Raw genomic sequence first — 22,458 nt, 5'->3', positions numbered from 1 at the left:
CTAATGAATGTTGTACACCAAATAAAGCATTTTGTATACCTAATCTACTTTAATCCTCACATCTATCATTTAAAAAATAGGTGCTCTTATCACCACATTTTAGACAAAAATGAGGTTTAGTAAGGTTAGGCAACCTTGGTCAGGTCACACAGCTACTGCAGTGCAGAACTGGGATTTCAGTGCAGGCCATTTGGACTCCAAAGCTCCTAAATTCAAACTCAGGCAAGAGATTTACAGTCCAGATATCCTAAAAGGTATTTGCAATTCAGACTCCTTTAAAGCATCTGAAGTCATATAGATAGTAGATGTCTTGCTAAATCTGACTCAGTTTATTCTCCTAAGAAGAAATCAGTTATTTACAAACACAAACTTCAATCAACTTAGATAAAATTAATCTCATTATAAGAATATCTGAAGGTCTTTTAGATTCAATACAGTAATAGCTTTTTTATGATTAGTATTCCAGCAACTTGACATAGTCCATTTAATTCTTGGAGATAAGCAATTAACTCTCAAATCTCTAGTAGGAAGGTATTCTACATGAGGTATCACACTAGACCAAGAATCAAGAGCTCCAGGTTCAAATTCTGCATCTCTCACCTACTAGACTGTATAACACTGACAAGTGCATGAACTTTTCTGAGCTTATTTCCTCACCATGGATACAACAATGATGTTAGATAGATGACCATTAAGGTCCCTTCAAGTTCTAACACTGTATGACATTTAGAATCTCTTCTAAAGTATAAGAAGCAGAGCTACCACTGGATAAAACCTCTAAGACAATCTATGTGACAATGCCCAGGCCAGGATCTCTGCTCTCAGGCAATGAGATGGTCTTTTTTCGGCATCTAAGTTATAGCAGTGGTGGTAGTAATAGAAATAATAGTAGTATAGCTAAGACTTATTGAGCAACACCAAACTAAGAATTTTACATGTACTGTCTGATATTTAACTCGACACAACAAGAGATGAGGTAGACATTATTATTTTTCCAATTTTCCAAAGAAGTAACAAAGGAACAGAAAGATTAGGTAAGTTGATTGGGTCTATACTCATAATAAGTGGTGAAACCAAAAAGAGTTCTACTGACATATCTTTGTTTCCTGTACTACTCTGTGTGTTCTCTGAGGACAGGAACTTTGCTTTATTCATTTAGCTTAACACTGTGTCTGGCAAATAGTAGGCCTCCATTTACTGTGTAGAATAAAAAGAAAATAGGAAGGGAGGGTGGAGGGGAAGAAAGGAGAAAAAGAAAGTATATTTAGACATGCTATGTTCTTAATAAATGTTAATTTCCTTCCTTTATTTCTTTAACCCTGAAGTCACAGAAAAATCTACAATTATGCCCAGGCATCCTGGGGCTTGGCAATTTCTCCTTCCTGGGGATTCTATACTATACTTTTTGGTACAAGTCAGTGAAGCGGCTACTGTTATCTGGTTTAGTATTCTAGCCAACTGATGTTCTTGCCTCATCTCTTAATTTCTAATGTTGAGACTAACAGAGGAATGTAGTTTATTCTACTACACTAAGGTTCTGGGGAAAAAAGAATGCCCTTGATACTAGCCTCTCACCCACTGGTATAAAATAAGGTGAAAGAAAAACTGTTCCCAGAAGAAAGGTACTTCCAGGCCTAAAGGTACCCATGAATAACATTAACTAGTGGTATCAAATTTGAAAACCCTAAACAAAATGTTTTGATGCACTAGACACTGGCCCATTCTGCAGCCCCTCTGCCATTGTCATGCGATTGCCTCCTGTAGCACAAAATGGATCTCTAGAGGGGCCTATCCAAAGCAGGTCTTAACTACCCTATTTTGACCTTACCTCTACTTGGCTTCATCTCTACTTATTTACAGTTAGAATTTAGTGAATAAAAGAAACCATAATTATAAACATGTATACAGTAAACACAGGGCCCATTACTTATGTTTAGCAAAAACAGTTAGAGATCTTATCTGACACGAAGAAAGTTAACATACATTTCATTTTTGTGTTTTCAGTGAGGTAGAGATTGGGAAAGATGGGCAGGTGGGTGATAGAAAGATGGAGAGGGAGAGATGGAGAGAAAGTGATTGCTCAGGAAACCAATGGCATTGATCATATTAACACAGAAGATTTGTTTATTCCTATGCTGCAAGGTATTTCTAAAGTGAGAAGGAACTTAGTCATTGAATATCTCAGCATTGTGTGAAAAATAGGCATAAAGACTTTTCTCATAGTCAGCAAAAATAAATATAAAGCATATTGCAAATAGTGTTATGTAAATCCTTGATTATAATGAGGATCAATTCTTACATATTCATTTCTCATTTTAAGGACAGAATTTATCAGTAGTCTCATCTCTGTCTAATCAGCAGTATGAGAACTAAAGGAAGTCCAAAGACCCCTCCAGAATATATAACAAGTAACAAATTTCTAAGACTTTCTATTCCTCTATTTCTAATACAACTCCAGACATGCTTTATTCATATATGCATTCATTCAACATTTACTGACCACCTACTCTGTATAAAGCATTGTATTAAAAGGCTGTGGATAGTCCTCTACTTATCTCAGTACCTGTGTTTCCTACTCCCAAAGAGGTTAAGTTCATATTACAGTGATTAAAAAACAAAACAAAACAAAAAAAACAGCTTAAATGGAACAATAAAAAGAAAAGATACACCAGCTCTAAGATTTTTGTTACCAAATACTAATGGCAACTTCTTAGCCTTTTATTAATATAGCATTGTTAAGGAAAATAATGCAAGTTATTTGAATAAGTTTTCAATATCAGGAATTTGGGACTACCAAATACATTATTTACTTAAATACTTTTTATATTAAGTTGCCACTTTTTATATTGCACTTAAAGAACTTGATCTAATTAGTATAAGCTATAGTCTCTAATAGCTTGTCTACACTAAAAATGTAAATATTTATCAGAAAATAGGGAGAGCTATTTACATCTAAAACATCAACACTTAGGAAAAAATACCAGGTGACAAGGATTTGGCAAAAGTAAAGGTTAATATTCCAGCCTTAAAATCCACATCAGGATTTTAGACCCTTTTCTAGGACTACCATTAAGTAAGTTTTACTTTTTTTTCCTCTCTCACTTCCACCCAACTGCAACAGACACATGCACAAATCAAGAAATCATCTTACAATATACACTTAAATGTTCTGAATATGCCCCATGTGTCCACTAATAGCCAAATGCTTTCAAATCTGTTCAGCTAAATGGATCAATAACTACATCCAGTCTCACATAGTGGGGTTGCCAACATGGTGAAACTGAGCCAAACACAAAATGTCTCTACCAGGACAAAAATTATTATTCACCCAGTAATCTAGAGAGATCTACTTTCCCCAGGTATCCTTTAGAGAAGTTAACATGCACATTATCTAGGGCAGTCAACAGCTATTAAAAAAAAATAGTTGAGGCTCAGGATGAAGGATTTAGAGAAAATAGTGAGTTTTATAATAAACCAGGTAATAGTTCAAGGTCTACATCAAATAAGAATCTTCCAAACTCAGAGTACACAAAATACGTAACGGCTAGAGCAAACTGCTAACAAGCTTCTCTGTGCGCTCACTCATATGACACAGCTGTAAGAAACAATTGAGCAGGTGCAACCAAGCTTTTGAGAATTCCTGCCTGTTGCCCAGGAACCACAACACTGCACGGTTGAGATTTTAAACAGGTGCAAACATTTTTTTTTCCATTCCTCTAGCGCTTGAGACAGTGCAGCAGACCAGTATATCTGCAACCACTCCTTACCTAAAACCACCACAGAAAATAAACTCCAAAGTGACAAAAAAAAAGTTTGAAAATAAAACAATAATGTCAAAAACAGTGGTTTTGCAATAGTCTCTGACCCCATATCAGCAGTCGCTTTAATAATACAGTTCCATAAAACACTCTCTAATCTCTTCACCAGATGAATGCTTTGTAATTAAAATTATTCTGCCTCATCAAATCTTAGAAATGTTTATTTGATTCTTACAATAGAGTGAAATGCAAGGTATGTATAAAATGCACTCTCCTTTGAAGCTGTCAATATTTATAAGTACTCAAAAATTAACATTTTCACATTATGAAATCTGTAAGCAATTTTAATACACAAAACTAGTAACTTGTCAGTTAATACACAGATTTACATAACTATAGGTAATTCATATACATACCTGTGCAGCTATGGGGCACAGACAGACATGCAATTTATCAGGCACTCTGCAATGCAAAACAAATATATAAGTAAAAATTAATTTTCTAAGTGGAGCCAGTATTTATGCTGAGGCAGTTTCTGCAGAGAAGTAGAAAAGACTGCAGTCCTTAAAGAGGTGAATAATTTTATATCTATGTTTTCCCCAGCGGATATTTCAGACTACCCCAAATTCATATGTGTGAATCAACACACATAAAGAGTCCCTTAGCAGTGTTATCAAAAACAAGTACCAGCAAGGGACTAAGACTCACCATGGCCCCTAAAATGAAAACGGTTTCACTGGAGGATGAAGCAAACACTTAAAAATGATTTTTTTTTTTTTTTTGGTATTCTTCCAAAACTATTGCCTTCCTAAAACAAATATGACTGCTACTCTCTAAAACGAAACCACTCAGATTCATCTGCACTCAGTTTGGATAGAACACTGGTGAGGAAGAAAGGTGCTTTTGTAGAGCAGTCCACAAACGTGCATAAATAAATAAATAAAAGTAAACTTTGAACGTTCATTAACTTTAGGTTACAACAGCAAACAGAAATGAGATTGTTTCGCTACAAGAGGGAACGCTAAAGTCACACCAGATATAACGCCTCAACCTGGCACACTTCGAGAAAACTGCCAGTGAAGTTGGTATCAATACAGAAGACAACATAAATCCAGCTCAAAGTAGGCAGAGTTTACAATTAGACCTGAAACATATTTGTGTGTAGGTGGAAACCGCATTGCAACACGTGGTCTCTGGACTACTTGGACCCTTAAAAATATTCCATAATTCTTTCTAAAAGCAAACTGAAGTGTTTAATTTATACACTTCTAAGCATAGTTAATGAAGGTAACATATTAAAGTCAGTAGGTCTACACACTTGCTTAAAAGTGTGTAGAGGAAGTAATTTTTTTTTTATGGTGATTCAGTGAAACACCATCTTCATACACTTCTGACAGGACTGAATTGCTAAAAAATTTCTGGGAAACTATTGGGTAATATGTATCAAGAACTTAAAGTTCAAAATTTTTACTCAGTAACTTTAGTTCTAGGAATCTATCTTATATGACTGAAAAGCATAAATCTACAAAAGAAAAATGTTTATGATAGCAAAAAACTAAAAGCAAACTAAATGTCCAACAGTGGAAAAAGTAATTAAATAAAGTAATTACTTTAGCACATCCATGTAAAGGAATGTTTTGCAACAATCCAAAAGGTAACTTGTGGTACTATAATGTTATATAAACATATAGGGTACCAACTGCATGGACATAATGAAATTGTGTAGAGGAGGAAAAAACAGAAAGAACATACAAAAATATTAAGAATGATTATATCTTAGGTAGATACAGATAATTTTAATTTTTGCTTTTTACTTTTGCATATAGTCTCTATAATAAATATTACTTTTATAATAGGAAAAGATATTAGCTGGCAGGGTAGGAATAAAAGAAAAAAGTTATAGAGTGCCATATGGAAATCATAAATCTAACCTTCCTAAGTGAAATAAATTAATTCAGTCACACATAAAATCCACTAAGCATACCTACAGTGAGAAACTCATCTTCCCTGCTTCCTCAGAGGGGTACAGCCAGGGTCTCTCTCATCCCACTGCTTCAGAATCTACACCAGTAATTCAATGACACATTTTTAATCATCTTAAACTTCTTTAATTATGCAGAGTGAAATGATGGCAAGAACAATTTAGACTGCAAATCTGTTCAACCTATTACAGACTAATTTATTCACTAAGTCAACAATATTTAGTGAGCATCTAGTACATGCAAAGTGTTGTATTTGGCATTATTATATGCTAAAAGATAAAACAGAACATATCTTACCCTCATAGAGCTAACTATTTAAAAGTGCTAGAAAACGTACTGAATGGAGCACTGGGTATTATACGCAAACAATGAATCATGGAACACTACATCAAAAACTAATGATGTAATGTATGGTGATTAACATAACATAATAAAATAAAATAAAATTTAAAAAGTGCTAAAAAATATGCTCATATATCTTTCTATTAATTTTGCTGGAAACCCAAAACTGTTCTTAATAAATAAAGTCTTAAAAACAAAAAACCAAAACAAGAAATATGTACATACAGTTCATATAGAGATGTAAACACAATAGAGTTTAAGGTATTTGTGACAGATATGGTACATTTTATTTTTTTATTTTTATTTATTTTATTTATTTGAGCCAGAGAGAAAGAGAGAGAGAGACAGAGCACATGAGAGGGGGGAGGATCAGAGGGAGAAGCAGGCTCCCTGCCCAGCAGGGAGCCCGATGCGGGACTTGATCCAGGGACTCCAGGATCATGACCTGAGCCGAAGGCAGTCGCTTAACCAACTGAGCCACCCAGGCGCCCAGATATGGTACATTTTAAAACAAGAAAACACACATCAGGCTTATTCTTTCATACTATTGCACAAAAACTGATATTCAGGTACCATTCAAGAGTCATGAGTACATGAGTGTATATCACTTATAAAATGCCTAATAAATTCCTTTAAGTATTTAATTTTGTTTCTTATATGATCTACTATTTGTTAATAGAGAATTATATATAGGAGACCAGGTATGGAGACATATTAATCCAACCTCAGATGCCAGATGTCTAAGCCTGTCTTAGATTATCTAAGGCCACACAAAACATATGTACAATTATTAACAAGCTATGGTTAATTTATTGACAACCACTTGCTAACCTTGCCAAAAACACTGTTGTGACCCTACCAGGGAAAGGAAAGGAGATAGGAGTGGACAGATGGAAGCTGAGGGGATCTCTAACAGCCAAAGGTGGTGATGGGGGTGGGTGAGACCATTTTTGTTGTGTAGATAAAGTGATGCAGCATAGAGCTTCTCTTAATAGCAGTTCAGCTTTCTTTTGCCCGTAACCATAAATGTAACCAGCATTTGCCCCTCCAAAGCAACACACAATGGTTTTAATGTTTGGTCAGTGGGGTCAGCTTGTGCAAAGTGTAACAAGGACGAAGAGAAGCTTGTCATGATCAATGATCTGTTGATCTGGAGCTCACAGAGTTCCACACAGCAGCAGTTATATGAGGTAGCACAGTGGTTAAGTGATTAGCTTTTGCCATCAGACAAACCTGGAATCAAATTCCAGCTCTCTTCAATCATGTGGTCTCGAGCAAGTGACACTTTCCCTGTCTATAAAATGAAGATCTTGTTACCTACTCTATAGGATTATTTGTGCCTATTACATGTTATAGGCATGTAAAGGAACTAGCACAGTGCCTGCTATAAAGTAAGCATTGCTGAAGGGAAGCTATTAGTACTGCTCTAGTTGTTGAGAAAAGGAGAGGATATCTGTCCCTTTAAGCTAAAGTGCTAACCTAAGCAGGAGTAAGGAGATAGAAAGATGGCTTACTCAAGATACCACTCTATATTCCACAGCTCATCCAAGAGCCAGTCAGGTGCTGGATATTCACCGAGTAGCTCTGAATCAGGAAACACTGTAACAATAGTAACAGCCACAATAAGCAACCCTAACCAGCCTTTTAAAGCACCATTCCTATAATTGAAGGGGAAGACAGTAGGAGCTCAGTATTATGTGCAGCAATACTGTCCATTTTTCTGAGTGAAAAATGAAGGCTTATTTTCCATACTTTACTGAAACAATTAGGGAATAGAAAATAAGGATGAAATAAATATAATGATTCAATGGAAATGAGGCCAAGATGTTGTGGGCTCCTTAACAGTCAATCACAAGTGGCAGAATCACCTTTTTATGTTTTCTAAAGAGATCCTGCAAATGACCTGGGCTCACAAATAATACAAGGTTTGCAAACAGAAGTAAAAAATATTATAGTCAGTTTTTCTCTCTTGGTTTGGAATATGTAAGTGAAGGAATAATGATGTTGTTCTGACAGTCCTTATTTCTCTTTTGATTTGGAGGACAGCACTGATCCAGAATTGTTAAATGGAGTCTTCAGAATCCCATGCAGATGATATAATCCCTAGAATGGTTTGGGTCACATGAGGGTGAAGTTGCTATCAGCACCATTCCAGATGGAGATATACTATAGAGGATTTGTGTTAAGTTCTTTTTACTTCCAGGTTGGCACAGTTGTATTCCCCAGTGGGAACTGAATAAGTCCAATTTTGTGCTGTGAAGTGCAGGAAAGTTTATCTTCCCTCCATACTGGTTAGGCCTGGCTAGAGATGGAAGAGGGGGGTACTCAGTGGTGCCTCGTGGGCCATTAATAAATCAAATAGCTAATTCATTTAAGGCACTGAAAAGGGCCTCAGCAGAGTCTGTAGGGGCCAGTGGCTCCATAAAAGAGCTCTAGACCTAAATTTAGACCACAAACTACTTTCCCAGTGACCAAGTGAGCATCCTTAGGAACATTTTAAGTGCTTTACATTTTAAGTGTCACCTATTTTGAGAAAAGACACTTTGTAAACCAAAATATTTTTCTTTTATTTCATATGTGTTTACTTCTGGACCCACTACTGAGCCGAGCTGAGTGCTCTATCATTATTATATTGTTATTATAATATGTTGAATTTAATCATCAATAAAACCAATTTCATTTTTTTAAAATTGAGGTGCTCTAATTTCTGTGGTTTTATCTGAACAGAAAGCCTATGAAGGGTAAGAGGAATTATAATTTTAAAAGTAGACTTGAAAAACTACTTAATTATGCTTATTTTTGTAAATTACTAAGCTACATTTAGCCCTTCACATTTAAACAAATCTCTCTTCCTATCAGAAAGAGGAAGTATGAGAAGCAACAGTTATCTAAGTATCAACCCTGTGAACTGGAAATAGATAAAGGGCAATAAGGAAGGAAAAGGAAATCACACGATAAATACCCATTAGGTCAAGAGCACAGTTGGTCTGTCTACACCTTAGGTCAGACTGGCTATAATAAAGCCACTACATGTATGAAAAACTAAGCTTATAAAAAATGCTATTTTATAAAGTTTAATATCAAATTTTATGTATAAATATGATGAATTTGAACTCTCACATAGAAATCTGATCTATAATATACTATAAATAACTTCTGTAATCCACACTTCACAGTACATTAAAGAGAAAATAGTTTTATTAAATAGATGATATTTTAAAACTTTAATTCTTATATCCAAATTTAAGAGCTAGTCAAGAAAATGAATGAAACTAGAATTTAGATAAACATTAAGAATTATATATCCTCATATATAATATAAGTTGAAGTTATGATTATGGAAAGGATTTATTCTCAGGCAATGTGAAAATTCTACTGACCTGCATGTACACATCCCTGGAGTATCAGTTTAGATATTTTCCTCCTCCAGCATCTGATGTCCTGTCCTTAATCTTGTCATAATAAGCATAACACTGCTTTGTAATTGTCTTTTACAGAAGACTATAGGCATGTGAACAGGGGTTTTGTCTTATTCACTATTACATCTCTAGTCCTTAGCACAACACCTAAAAAATAGTAGGTATGGCTTAATTACCAGTTAAAGAAATGTTGAATGAATTGTGTTACCATCTATTCCTGAAGATTAAGGAAATTCACACTGCATAAAAAAATTAAGGAATTACATTCCTAAACAAATTATTTTTCAATATTTAAAGGACTGACCTTCTGAACCTCTTTTACTTTCCATCCTACTTTTCCTCTTAATCAGTACAAAACCGAATGATAAGAGTCCTAGTCTCAAATGTTCATAACAGATTAGAAAGTCTGGTTGGTTTGGCCCCAGGGTGGGCAGGGGTGAGTGCTCCAAATCCCTCTTGTTAACAGACAGCTGGTATGGTATGGTAGAAGCTGAGTCAGAGTTCCCTGAAAGAGTTCTGCAGTCCCTGACGAATTGTGTGGTTCTTTTACTCTCTCTGAGGGGCCACCTCCAACTGATGACAGATCTTACCATTATTTTCTTTTGTAGCATTTATGACAGTTTGAATTATTCGTGTGGTTATTGGTTTATGTGTTTATTTTCTTTTGCCCCACTAGGTTGTACACTCCATAGAGGCCACATTATTTTGTTTGGCATTCTATATCTGGGGTCTAGTTTAGTGCCTGACACACAAAAAACACTCAATAACCATTAGTCAGATGCATAAATACGAGGTTTGGAGCAGCAGCTTTCAATGGAAAAAGACTGTAAAATTAGGTAGGTAACAGCAACCCCTATCTTTTTTTTCTCCATTCCAATTCTGTCTACCACATGGAAACCTCAGTGCTGTAAGAACGCTTTTATTATAAGTACCATTCAATCATTGGCAAATCAGAAAAATTTCAAAAGCAATGCTAGGTAGGCTGAAGGTGGAATATCTAGGAGAAGCAATGTGATTATAATGAGAACAGCAACCACTTCCAATCAGAAGTTTGGGGTTTGAATTCCAGCTTACTAAGTGTGTATCCTAGGGGAACTTACATAATTGCCCTAATACTCAGTTTCATCTTATTTAAAATGGGGGGATTTTATCTAACACAAAGAGTTTTTAATGGCAATTGAATCAGATTATATATGTGAAAGCAGCTGGTAGTATATTTTATGGCATTTAGGAAAAGGGGCTCATTACAAATTAGTTTTTTTGCATTGGCCAGCCAGTCTGCAGCAAGATAGATAATTTGACTAAAAGCCCAGGAACAGACATTTTAGATAGAGAAAAATGGAAGAAACAAGAGCTCAAAGGAAGAAAAAAAAGTAGGTGCTGGGGACTATAACTAAAAAACATAAGACGGAGTAGTAGGAATATAACAACAGTTAGAAATGGAAAGAGATTTTAACATGATAGAAAAATTGCCAAGAAATCTATTAGCTTTTCCCTTAGGTGACACAGCCTTCCCCACATATAAATAAAATAATTGCTACTATTATAGTTAGGAGAAAAATCAACTGAAATGTACATTAAACACATATTAGAGGTTTAACATTCTTCCCATGATTTCACATGCTGGAAACTCAGCCTGTGTAAATATAGCCATGAACTTTATTATTTACTATGATAAAGTAAGAGCATATCCTCCTGGATGTACTACCTGCAGAGTTATAAAAGGCAAATGTGTACTTGATCTTTAGGTACAATTACAAGGCAGCAGAATGTAGAGTTGGGCCCTTTCTTTGCATTCTGTGCTTATCAGACAGTGGTTACCAACACTGAAGAAGAAGAAACTTGGTATCATGAAAATTTTATTGGAAATTCTTTTTTCACACTCCAGTGCTTTCATTTTTCTTACTGCTTTAGTCAGACTATGTCAGCTTCCTCAGTAAAATTATTTTCTAAATCATTATCTTTCTAGTCTCTCTCTCTTTCTCTGTGTGTGTGTGTGTGTGTGTGTGTGTGTATTCTTTGGTCTGTTCTTACATAAAGAAAGAGGATAAGATGGTGATGGGTCTTAAAGAGGGCACGTTCTGCATGGAGCACTGGGTGTTATACACAAACAATGAATCATGGAACACTACATCAAAAACTAATGATGTAATGTATGGTGATTAACATAACATAATAATAAAAAAAAAAGAAAGAGGATAAGAGGTCTTGATGCATTGCATACCAAAATTAACCACCATGCCTCCATACTTCCACCTCAAGAAATGCCCATCTGGTATCAAAAAGTTCATCGAAAGAGTCCATTTGAATTTATAGTCTTTGCCCACCTGTGGTGATAAAATGGTTTTTTAAGTCTATGTTCTCTTCAAGACTGTCATCTTCATGAGGGCTGAAACTATGCCTATTTTTCTTCCTTTTATAGCATCACCAGTATAGAGGGATAGGCACCCCATATGCAGTCATTTATTTCATTCATTTATTAAACAAAAATTTATTATTTACTATGTACCAGTCATTTTTTCTAGGTAGTGAAGACATAGGAATGAACAAAATAGATGAAAACGTCTGATCTCATGGAGATTACATTTTTGGGTGGCAAGTGACTACAAGCAATATAGAATAGAATATATAGAAATAGAATGTATAGAATATATATATATATAGAGAGAGAGAATATATAGAATAGAATATATAGAAAAAAATATGTAGAATGATAGACAATGGTCCATGCTAAGGAAGTAAAATAAAGCTAGGAAGGAAGAAATAAATGTTGGAATGGGGGAGTTGGGGATAAAATTTTAGATAGGGTAACCAGTTATGATATCATTGAAAGATCACATTCAGGTAAAGACCTGAAACAAATGAGTGAATGAATTAGGAAGATATTCTTGGAGAAAAGGTATTCAACCCAAAGGAACAGAAGTAGAAAGGCCCTCTGGAAAGAGTATGCTCTTCTGTTTCCTATAAAATATCAGGCTAGAGTCACAGAGAAATATTCCTTTCACACAGAGGCACTATATATTTTTTTTTTTTAAGATTTTATTTACTTATTTGACAGAGAGAGACATAGTGAGAGCAGAAACACAAGCAGGGGGAGTATGAGAGGGAGAAGCAGGCTTCCCGCGGAGCAGGGAGCCCGATGTGGGACTCGATCCCAGGACCCTGGGATCATGACCTGAGCCGAGGGCAGACACTTAACGACTGAGCCACCCAGGCGCCCCAGAGGTGCTATATTTAAAAGAGAAAACACACAAACAAATATACAAACAATTTTTTTGAATGTTTGATCGCATGAGAAAGAAGTTAAAATTCCAAAATGATAGAAAGAAAAAGGAATATAAAGGACAGGGCATCTGGCATATTATTATGATGCTACCACAACACCCAGGCATGTTATCTAATTCAGTAATAATCAGGGGATCTCAGGGACACAAAGGTTTACAATAACTGCAATCACAGAGAATGGCAACCAAGTAATATACCTGGATACCTAGAAGAAGCAAATCTGTTCTGCTAGGACGCCTTCAACAACCCAGGCCATGTGGGAATCTCATAGAAAAATAACCCCACAATGAAGAAGTATTCACATATCAAAAATGTCAAACACATGAAGAAAGGTTTTTCCATAAGTCAGTCAGTGTTTTATATCAAACATGAACAGTAAGTTAGAAAATGAACAGAATACAGTCTTAAGATCTGAAGTGACAGAATATTAATCTCAGACTTTAGTGGGACAAACACTAAAAATGATAAGAAATCTTAAAAGAAAAAGGAAAAAATAAGGAGAAAAAAACATAAAAAGGCAGATTTGATTAAAAAAGGAAGACATTCATAGAATTGAATTTTTACTAAAATTAATACCTGAAATGAGGCTATATCACATTAAATGCAGCTAAAGGAAACATTACTGAACTGAAATATAATTCCAAGGAATTTACTCAGAATAAAAAGATGAAAAACATAAGTAAGAGACTAAGGGATATAAAAGACAAAATAAAAAGATCTAACATGCGTCTAAAAAGTATTTGAGAATGAGGGCAGTTTGAATTTTAAAAAGTCCTATTACATGCTGTTTATGAGAGAGAATGTTTGAAACTACAAGAATAGTAAAAACTAAGATAGGCATATTAATGTTTAATAAACTAGATTCTAAGTAAAAGCATTATTAAAGAATAAAGATGGTCATTAAATAATGAAAGTGAAACAGTTCATCAACAAGATACAATAAACTGTCTAAGCATCTAACAGCATAGATGTAAAATACGTAAAACACAAACAGCAAATTCTCAGTCTGATTTCTATTTCTCAATAATACAAAACTTGGTCATATTTCTATCTTTAATTGCAAGAGTAAGCAGGTCAAAAAGAGTAATGCTAATTTAATAAGGCAGATCTAATTAACAAATATAAAGCCCTGCACTTAAGAATTAAAAGATATACATGTCTTCCAAACACACATGAAAAATGTACAATAATTGACCCTATATCAAGCCACAAAGTAAGTCTCAACATATACTAAAGAATTAAAATCATTATATTATCTCCTCTAAGCACAGTTAAATTCAGATTTTAATAACAAAAACATGCTCTGCCCCCTAAATACCTCCAATAATTGGAATTTTTCCTTAAAGCTTCATATAAATCACAGGTCAAAGAATAATGAAAATTTAAAAATAATAGAAAATCTGTAAAACTTAATGAAAACAAACACAACATATAACAAACTCAAGGGATGCAAAGGAAAGCAAAGGAAATGTACAGCTTTAGATTTTTATGTTAAAAAGAAAAGCAAAGGAAAATGTATAGCTTTAGATTTTTATGTTAAAAAGAAAAAACTAAAATTATCAAGTTAGAAAAGGTACAATAAAATAAAACCAAAAATGTAAAAGCAGAAAAATAACAAAATAGCATCAGAAATAACTGAAATAAAAAACAGACCTAACAACAGTTAACAAAATAAAATTTGATTCTTTGAAAAGACTAATAAACAAATTGTTGGGAAGTTTTATTAAAAAGAGAAGGTATGAATAAACAGCATTAAAAAGGGAAAAAAGAACAAATCTGCTTAGAGATTTAAACTAATTACTGAATACTCTGTACAACTTTATGCTATTACTTAAGCTAAATATTCAAGCTATTTTAGAACTTACATGAAAAGACAATTTTATTGAAAAATATAACTGGCAGGAGCCTTGGTGGCTCGGTCGGTTAAGTGTCTGACTCTTTTTTTTTTTTTTTAAGATTTTATTTATTTATTTGACAGAGAGAGGCACAGCGAGAGAGGGAACACAAGCAGGGGGAGTGGGAGAGGGAGAAGCAGGCTTCCCGCCGAACAGGGAGCCTGATGTGGGACTCAGTCCCAGGACCCTGGGATCATGACCTGAGCCGAAGGCAGACGCTTAACGACTGAGCCACCCAGGCGCCCAAGTGTCTGACTCTTAATTTTAGCTCAGGTCATGATCTCAGTGTTGTGAGATCGAGCCCCACCTCAGTCTCAGCACTGGGCGTGAAACTGCTTAAAATTCTCCCTCTCCCTCTGCCCCTCTCCCCCCTAAAAAAAAAAAAAAAAAAAAAAAAGGAAGGAAGGAAGAAAGAGAAGAAAAGAAAAGAAAAAAGAAAAATATAACTGGCTTGAGAGGAGCTAGAAAACTTACATAGAATACTATAAATAAAAACATTCCCTAAGTAGTTGGAAACCTACATAAACACACACACATACATACACACACACACCAGGCCCAAATACATTTGAAGACATTTAATAAACCTTCAAACCCAGTTATGATCTATGTTGCAAAAACTACCAGAGAAAACAGGAAAGTATCTCAACTTATTGTATAAGACTATTAAAAATTGATATCAAAACTAGAGACAGGTGTCATGAAAAAGGAAAATTATTTGCAATAATGAAGATTAAGAGGTACAACCAAGCAGATAACACTCAGGGAAAAAAGGTAACAATAGCTATCATTTATATACCTCCTACGAGGTGCTTTGCCAAGAGTTTTGTATATATAATTTAATCTCTACATATGCCAGGTAAGACAGTTTTATTTTCATCTTTATCACCATTTTATAAAAGAAGAAAGTGATGGTCAAGTGATGCTCTTCTCTTTGAGACAATAAACTGGCTCAAGGTCACAGAGCTAATAAGTGGCAGAGTTTGGTGTTAGCAGACTAAAGCCTATTACTTAAATACTACCTTCCACTGTTTCCTCATCTTTTTAAAACTACATTCAAATAGAACATTATGTCTTTATAACACTAAATCTGATTTTTAATGCAATACAATTTTGGCTTTCAGCAGTTTTATTATGATATTCCTAGGCATTGTTTTCTTCAAATTTATTGTTTGGAGCTCACTAAACTTCTTGAATCTATGTATGTCCTTTACAGGGAAGTTTTGACCTTTATTCTTAAAATATTAAAATATTTTTTTCTGCCTCATTCTTATTTTTCAGTTACCTATATGCTTGATCTTTTTAAATGTCCTTCAGTCTTCTGAGAGTCTACTTACTTTTTCCATACTTTCACTCCTTTTTAGATAGGATGCTTTTTATTGATCTATCTTCAAGTTCACCTCCATTATGCTATTAAATCTATTAATACTTTATTTCAGATAATGTATTTTTCTATTCTAAACTTTCCATTTGGTTATATGTTCATATATACATAAGAGAAATATAAATTTCTCTTTGAGATTTCCTTTTTATTAATTTCAACAATATTTTCTTTTACCTCATTGAGCATAGTTGTAATAGCTATTTTAATTTTCTTGCCTGATAATTCCAACATCTGGGTCTTTTCAGGATTGTCATCTGTAGATTTTCCTTTCTTTTGAGAAACAGAATTTGTTGGGTTTTTTTTTTTTCATTTTGTTTTGTTTGTATTTGAACTAATTTGGGGTTTTATCTGGGACACTGTCAATGTTAATTGTGGATACTCTGAATTCTGTTATACAGAGCCAGAGAGTCCTGATATTTTTGTTTTAGCAGGACATTAACTTGGTTAGTCTCAAATTGCAAACTCCGTCCTGTTCTGTTCTCAGTTGATTGCTTTCAGTATGTCCTATACATATGTTGTTCAGGAGTCAGCCAGAGTTAGGCACAGTTTATATACAGAATTTGAGGTCCCTCATGTCTATCTCTTTCATTTCCTGAGTTGCCCCTCACTCTCTGGCATCTGTACTCTTTGCCAGGTTTCCTCCAGAAAGCAGTGGGCTTTCTTTTGGAGTTTAGTTGCCCTGTTGCCACTACAACTGCAGATATCCTCGGGAAAAGCCACAAAAATATAAAACTCACCCCACTCCATGCCAGTGGCTTAATCCAAGTTTCAGCTCTCTTCTAAAATCTTTCTACTATTGTCCACTCTCCAAAACCTTCAGATCATTGTATTTTGTCTTATTTTGCTTTTGTTCCAAGTTTATGGTTGTTATTTGCAAGTGGGTTGTTGGTTAGAAGTTTATTTCTCCATATAAGAAGTAAAACTCTTTTATTATTAATTGGGGGAATAGAAGGGTCTAAAAAAGTATCAGGAAGTATAGATAAAAACTATTCTAAATACACTAGAAATATGTCACTTGCTTCTGGGAGAGGTCTGAACACATGAAGAAAAGGGGCAATAAAGTGGGTAATAAATTTAAAGAAATATGTGCCACCAAATGAGTAAGAATAAAAGTGAAATTCTAATACATCAGATCCTCAAAAGTTTTGGAAGTGGAAAAAAATGTCAGTCAAATGTTTCAAGACCAACATTTTTCATCAGATCTCAGAACCAAAGTAGGAAAAACAAATAGATAAAAGAACCTCTGTTCAAAGTGGTTTGGTTTTTTTTTTGCCAACATTTACAGTAACCCACAACACATCTCAAAGCTTGAAAAACTATCTTAAGAACTGACAATGATGAAGTTCCCAACTAAATTATATTTTCTAAATTAAAAACAAGCACATACTTAAATGTAACTTTTTTTTAAATGAAACTAAATCACATTCACTTTATAGATGAAAAGAGAGCCCATACATCTCTATCATTATAAGATCTGTTTTCAGACTTGATACATTATAGGACATGATAACATCAGACAGTAAGAAAAAAATCTCATTGAAAACTCAGCAAGAATCTAATTTCTGCATGAGACCTATCATTTGGGGGCACCTGGGTGGCTCAGTCGGTGAAGCGTCTGCCTTCAGCTCAGGTCATGATCCCAGGGTCCTGGGACTGAGCCCCACATCAGCAGGGAGCCTGCTTCTCCCTCTCCCTCTGCCTGCCACTCCCCCTGCTCGTGCTCTCTCTGTGTCAAAAAATAAATAAAATCTTTAAAAAAAGAGAGAGATCTATCATTTGAAGTAATTTCATTATATTCTTTCCTCCTTTGTTATGCCTCTGGATCTAATTCTATCGGGGTACAATGGAAAAACAACAGCCTTCCTTCAGCCACCAGTAGATACAGTTCTACCATTAAGCAGCTGTGGGACCTTGGACAAGTCCCTTCACAAGGCTTCAGTTTGCTCATGTGAAATGTGAGGCTAGAATTATAGATGGTTTCCACTCTCCAACTGTGGCATTCTATGACTATACATAGCCTTATTTCTGGGTTCTTCAATGTTTTAGGTATTATTGTATGATTTCTGCATAACAGGTCTGGCAAATTCCTCAGATCCCAGGCCTATGGAAGAGATTTCAGAAAAGATAGATTATCCTCTTTAGAAAAGTGAAGACAAAAAAAAAAAAAAAATGCAGGCTCGCACATACAATTTCAAGTAAATCATCAACTGACATCTGAAGTTGTCATACCTACAAAGGCAGGAACCATATTTATGTCAGTACTTCAGGTGAGTGGGATAATTTTGTGAATGGTGTGTTAAAATAATTTTAAATGTGAAGGTAAAGCAATTGGAAATTTGTTATGAATTCCAAGAAAAAGATGTTATAATATTATTTAAGATTCTGAGAACTTTAGATATATCTCCTTATAAAAACTCTGCTTAGAAACAAAAACTGGGGTGATAAGTAGTGCAATACTCTTTATAACTGCCTAGATTACATTCATCCAAATAACCTTAATAAATATGCATTAAACACCTGGTTGGTACAAGGTGCTATACTGTCCACTGTGAGACACATACATATAAGAAAGAATTTTACACCTGCCTTTAGGGAGTTTACAATTTACCAGAAGCAATACATACGAGAAGGCATACAGACATAAATTATAATAGTGCATAGCAGAAAGAGGTAAATAAAATACTATGAATGAGAAGAGAGCCCTGTGCTTCAGGCTTTGCTCCCAGAAGGGAACTAAACAAGTGAGGATCACACTGCAGGAGGTGCCTAACCACACAACCTGAAGGACACTCAGGATTAGCTAGTGAAGCGGGAGATAGTGAAATGGCTAGAGGAGCCTAGAGAAACACAGGCAGAGCTGTGGACCTAGAGGACCAGTAATGAGTTGAAGATCTAACAGGTGTCCACTTAGAAGATAAAATTCCTTTATTACTATCCTGAAGGGACCCAAGGTTGATTCTGCGCAGCTGGGAGTTGAGAAAAGAGAGAAGTGGAGTGAGTTTTCTATTATGTGAAAAAGATTCTTCCAAGATGAAGAAATAAGAGCAAAACCATAGAAGAAGGAATTTTGAGTTTGTCTAGTTTTCTGCCTCATGAACACGTCAATATAAGCAGAAATTATATGAACAAGTAACAATTTTTATCAGGTTACAAATTCTGGCAGGCTAAGTTAAACCTGAAGATGCGGACAAAATTACCTTCAAGTTCCTGTTTACAACTTCCTATTCCCTAAAAGGCTATTTATATAGCTCATATGTGCAATTCAGTTGCATCCTTTCTAAATCATTCTATTTAAGTGTGAAATGGTTGGAATTAAATATCACTGGTCTTCATTTTGTTCTGAAAGGGCAGTAAGAACAAATTAATCTATAATCACACTAATGATAAGAATAAGAATATTAACTCCTTCCTTTGAAATGAAAAGGCAAACACTTTAGCCAAGAGCTTCAAGTTTAATTTACAATTCACAAAAATCTACAAACATAAATTATGTGGTGAAAATTTCCCTATTCTTACTTGAATATAACTGTAATATTTTGAACATCAATTTTAACAAAATGAATAAGAGCACTACAGAGTTCAGATGAAGTTTATTTCTTGCCAAAATCCACATGAATGTCAAATACCTTCCAAACAGATTGTGTGGCTGCTTAGTACAAATGAATCCTCTCGCTCTCCATTCAAACTAAAAAATATTTCCTCAGATTAGACAACTGTCACTAAGTCACAGTCTCCCTAGTCACTGCCTCATAGTGAACAAGAACTAAGGGAGATATAGTGAACCCTTGAGGCCACTAGGGTACTATATTGTGGGTCACCCATGTTGTGCTTCTTCAGAAACAAGCTATAATAGCAGAAAGAGAAGGTTGTTATACTTTGCCCATGAATCTTGCTTTATAGGATGGAGGAAGGAAGGATGGAAGAAAGGAAACCAATATTTAGTTACACTCTACTTTGGGCTAGGCACTTAGCAAATGTTTTACTATTTAATCTTGTCACAATCAAATGAGGTATTAACAGCATGTGATGCAAGAAAGGAGTGGAGTTCAAAAATGTGAAGTTATTTTTATGACATCATGTGTCACCTAACTGATGACACCATGACTTGATCCCAGTTTGACTCTGAAGCATCTGTTCTTTCCCATATATCCTTTTTTGTTCATGTCCCACTTTTAAAAAGTAGCATACTTTTTTAGGATTGCAGCTTTGGTAGGCAGGAGATTCCCCTCAAGCTGTTTTTGGGCTAACTTGTTTGTCAGGGGTTATGTACTGACTGTGTTAATGGTCACCTCCTCTCTAGAGCTAGTGTCATGGATCACCTGTAACAAAACAAGTCGAAGGGGTTTGCCTAATGTACTACCCAGAGAATTGATTTCAAAAGTGGTGAGCCTCACAACTAAGATGGTGGCAGCAGCCTGTCAGAGGCTGATCAATAAAATCTTATTCTTGTTCCACTGGTGTTTGCTCTTCGGAGTCCCCAGGTGCACTCTACCACTGTTGGACCTATGACCATAGTCTCCTTTCCTTCCAGGCTTCTCTCCAAGCTAAACATACCATGTCTAGTTCTTTGGTATCACAGATATTGTCAAACCCTAAACCTCACAAATTTTCTACTCTTTGAACCCCTTTTATATTGTCTTTCTAATCTAGCGCCAACCGCATGACCCATCACTTTATTCTTCTGTTAATACTCTCAATTCACTTTCTGGTTTTGCTCTCTCATTTACCAAGATCTCTTGATTGAGATCCTAAGATTAGGATTTTAGTGTAAGTACTTTATTTGGGGCAAAATCCAGGAAACACTAGTAAGGAATAAAGGAAGTGAGGTAGAGAAGGGAAATAAAATAGACTGTCAGCGAAGATGACCATCCACAGTTCCTCAGATCCCTGTTCTTACATATTGCCCCTCCCATCAAGAGGCAGAGCTTGTTTCCCTCCATCTTGGATCTGGGTTGGACTTTCACCTTTTGACCCTAGATTGCAGCAGAGGTCCCACTGTTCCAGTTCTGAACAAAGGTGGAGAGAATCCTGGCAGCCTACTCGTTCTCTTTCTTGAGATGCAGATACCGTGTAAAGAAGCTCTGAGTAGATTGGTGAATAATAAGAAACCATGTGGACAGAAAGAGGCCCAGACAGAACCCAGCTATTCCATCCACTGCACTGAGGCCTCAGACCTGTAAGTAAAGCCAGGGTGGACCTTCCTGATTGAAAAAAGTTTGCAGTCAAGTGCAGCTACATGAGTGACCTCTGGTATTACTAGGCAGAGCAGAAGAATACCCCAGCTAAGTCCAGCCACCCCACAGAACTGTGAGAAATAACAAATCCTTATTGTTTTAAGCAACTGAGTTTGGGGGTAGTTTGTTATACAGCCATAAATGAAACATACGGGAAGTCACCAAGGGGTGCATTTATTAAGCAGCTTACTGCTATGGTGAACTAGAGCTCAATCCTAAAGGACTATGCTGGCAAACAGTGCAGAACATGCCTCACAGTTAACCCATGTAAAGGCGGAGGGTGCTAGGGTATTTATCCACTAAATTGCCATCAGTTATTTGCTCAAAGCTTCTTCTAGTGACATGAACTCTTTGGCACTTCAAATCTGCCCAAAACCTGAGCCAAATTTACTACACATCCAGGAAAAAGCCCTCAGGCAGAAAGTCACAAATATCAGCCATAAGAAGTCCTCAGTGACAAGAGATGAGTGGTGGGGAAAAACAGAAAGAGCACTGACACTGAAGATCCAATCCTGGAGCAGCTGCCTTCTCCACTCCTAGAGTTCAGGAGCAGCAGAGGGCCTTACAAACACACAGAATGTAACTGCTATGCATCTTTGGCCTCCACACTTAGCTGGGCGCAAAGTGCCTTAACAATCCTCCTTGGATTCCTTAAGCAACTCCCTCCGCTTCTGCATCTGACATCTATTTCAAATCTTCCCTCTTTCCTGAAATCTTCCACTCCACCCCCTGCCCATTCAGTACCCATCCTAGTGAGAAAATAAATACCATTAGATCTACTTTTTGGTACCTTATTTACAAACCAACTGCATTCATATCCATCTATTTCCCCTTTCCTACTAAAGTCACAGGAAAGGATCAACCTCAATTCTGTATTCATCACCGCCCCCCACCATCACTGAAACCCCCTGCCTTAGGGCTTCTGCCCCTCTTATGTAATTGCCCAATCTCTCTCTCTCTTTTTTTTTTTTTAAAGATTTTATTTATTTATTTGAGAGAGAGAGAATGAGAGAGAGAGAACACATGAGAGGGGATAGGGTCAGAGGGCAAAGCAGACTCCCTGCCGAGCAGGGAGCCCGATGCGGGACTCGATCCCGGGACTCCAGGATCATGACCTGAGCCGAAGGCAGTCGCTTAACCAACTGAGCCACCCAGGCGC

The 22,458-nt window shown here is 35.8% G+C and overlaps 1 protein-coding gene across 12 annotated transcripts in view; it reads right to left on the bottom strand.

Moving 5' to 3' along the window:
• ZBTB20 (zinc finger and BTB domain containing 20) overlaps nucleotides 1-22,458 on the bottom strand; it is a 764,927-nt gene that overhangs the window by 554,467 nt on the left and 188,002 nt on the right. For 10 of the 12 annotated variants that reach the window (XR_014138210.1, XM_081796727.1, XM_081796734.1 and 7 more), the window contains one exon: nucleotides 4,175-4,220. The exons of 1 other annotated variant lie outside the window; for it this stretch is intronic. The gene's annotated coding sequence lies outside the window, so the exon portion shown is untranslated. Of the gene's footprint in view, nucleotides 1-4,174; nucleotides 4,221-5,742; nucleotides 6,049-22,458 lie in introns of those variants that run through there. One more of the 12 variants, XM_081796638.1, reaches the window with a different exon arrangement.

This window comes from Leptonychotes weddellii, chromosome 1 (genome assembly GCF_054177405.1).
Source record: "Leptonychotes weddellii isolate Sample4059 chromosome 1, ASM5417740v2, whole genome shotgun sequence".
Lineage (NCBI taxonomy): Eukaryota > Metazoa > Chordata > Mammalia > Carnivora > Phocidae > Leptonychotes > Leptonychotes weddellii.
Note: the sequence above shows the minus strand (reverse complement) of the source record. Positions and strands in the feature narration are given on the sequence as shown.